General features: G+C 43.9%; 1 long non-coding RNA gene across 1 annotated transcript; it reads left to right on the top strand.

The window, feature by feature from the left end:
* Window positions 1-676: 676 nt before the first annotated feature.
* On the top strand, window positions 677-1903 carry LOC146679650 (uncharacterized). Its single transcript, XR_014918631.1, has 3 exons — window positions 677-1317; window positions 1409-1469; window positions 1580-1903. It is a non-coding gene; the product is annotated as an uncharacterized LOC146679650 (long non-coding RNA).
* Window positions 1904-2174: the final 271 nt, after the last annotated feature.

Genomic DNA, 2174 nt, shown 5'->3' with positions numbered 1-2174 from the left:
ACAGAAGGTTCTCTGATGAAGCACACAGCAGATGCTGCACTACAACAGCAGCAGCAGCTCAGCTTCAGTTTGCTTCGACGCCCTTTTTGACCTGTGAAACAGCAGAAAATGAAACACTTCAACACCCGTTTGTTAGCGTGAGCTATTCTGCTGTTTTTCATCATTTCACAGGTGAAATAAAATCACATTTACTTCCTGTAGGAGTGATCGTGTCCAGCCTGACTGAGACCATGTGCTCCATCCTGCACAGGTAATAAACCTCTGACATGAAGGGCTGTCAAGTAGTTTTAGACAAATGGGGGTAAAAGAGACGTTAAAAGCTTAAAGAGAAACTACATTTTCTAAGAACTGTCTGACGTTCACCTCTCACACAGTGGATACGATTCTGCCGCTGCAGGAATAATCTTTGTGCTTATGAAACTGTCCATGTGTTTGCAGAAAATGTCACATGTTCAAAGCCATCCCAGCACCTGGGGTTTGTATAAGTGCAGCTGTTGGTGGGGAGATAGTCTCACTCTTCTATATAAAGAGTCAGCAGGCAGCAGATCTTCATCTGTGATCTCCTCCATCATCACGTCTTCACTCTTCAGCAGCTATGGCTTCACTTCGTGCCCTTCTGGGAGTGGTGCTGTGCTCCTCATGGGTTCTGCTTCTGCCTCAGGCGGACTTTGATTTACAGAGTCATCCATAATATTTTTTATTTTTTATTTTACTGCCCATCTATTTTCATACAAATGTCTCCGTCTTATGGAAAAGGGGTGGAGCTTATCCAACGAGGACAGGCAGGGCCCCCCCAGACAGTTTAGCAGTCTATACAGGAGGCCGACCTTTGCAACATGTACTTCTATAATGACTTCACCATTTAGGTTATTTGGTTATGTTTCACCCTGGATTTTGTGTGATAATATTTATTTTGTCCACTGATTTAAAAACAACAAACTATATGAATATAAAACAGAGTGAACAACAAAACATCAGCTTTGGAAACTTTGATGTAAAATTCTGCAGTTGTTTTCTCAGATATAGCATAAATCAAACTAACATACATCAGTGTGTTATTAATGTGCACACACACACACACACACACACACACACACACACACACACACACACACACACACGTGTTACAATAAACAGCTCTTATGCTTCTGTATGATTCTCAGTGCTTTCCATTTGCGTGTCCACAGGTTGCTGTAAGTGGTGCTTGACTGCAGTTTGCTCTCATTTCAAGTGGTTTGCTGTCACAAAGCCAACAGGAAGTCCGGCCATGGTTGAGCCAACTGAAGATGGGTTGAAGGTGGCGTCCTCGTTTCCTCTGTGAGCGCGAGAGGACAGACAAAGCAAACACCGTTTGGACAGCATTAAAATATTTACACTGATGATTAATGTTGTGTCTTTGCACCTGTAGCGATACATGTTGGAAAATGGAGACTTTAGCCACCAAGACTGACGTGCCTGGAAACTTCCCTGTGAGTACGCCCACAAAGACAGGAAACAGTTTAGCCACCGCGGTTAATCCTCCATCATCATCATCCAGTATTTTTCACATCTTTTCTTCTGCTGTTTCCCTTGTTGTCAGTCACGGGGTTTGTGACTGAAATGCGTGTGGTCGACGGGAAGCCTGACGAGTACGGCCTGAATCATTCCATCAACACCGGACGGAGTGAAACCTTTGTTGAAAACAGATTATATGGTAACGTTGCATTTAGCTTCAGTAAACTGTGAAGTTACAGCAGCAGATTTACATCACGTGGCTTCACAGGAAGTAGTCTGGACCTCAGCGCTGAGGTTCAAGCAGCTCTGCTTGCAGACGGCATCCTTCCTGAAAATGTTCTTCATCTTCCTCAAACCAGAACTTTTACATTGGTGCTGAAGTTCTATATAAAAACAGCCTGAAATACAAAGTGATGTTGTGCACTCTTTACCTCACACTTTCCATGTTTCCTTCTACAGAGGAGTGTCCGCCTGAGTGTTTTGTCTGATCTGTTGTTGATCGTCTCATTGACACTGCATGCAGATCTGACACCAGGGCTGGACTGGGACAAAAAATGGTCCCGGGCATTTTGACTGGAGACCGGCCCCCCAGGTATTAAAGGAAAAACCATAAAGCCTTTGAATGAAAACAAACGCTGTTGTCACAGTGATGGACGCTGTCTTGTTGGTATACATGCATC

Source organism: Copadichromis virginalis, unplaced genomic scaffold, assembly GCF_057382275.1.
Source record: "Copadichromis virginalis isolate Kocher_CV1m ecotype Utaka unplaced genomic scaffold, C_Virginalis_male_GT1.1 unmapped_scaffold_1, whole genome shotgun sequence".
In the NCBI taxonomy this organism is placed as follows: Eukaryota; Metazoa; Chordata; class Actinopteri; order Cichliformes; family Cichlidae; genus Copadichromis; species Copadichromis virginalis.
This window is presented reverse-complemented; position numbering and strand designations above follow the sequence as displayed.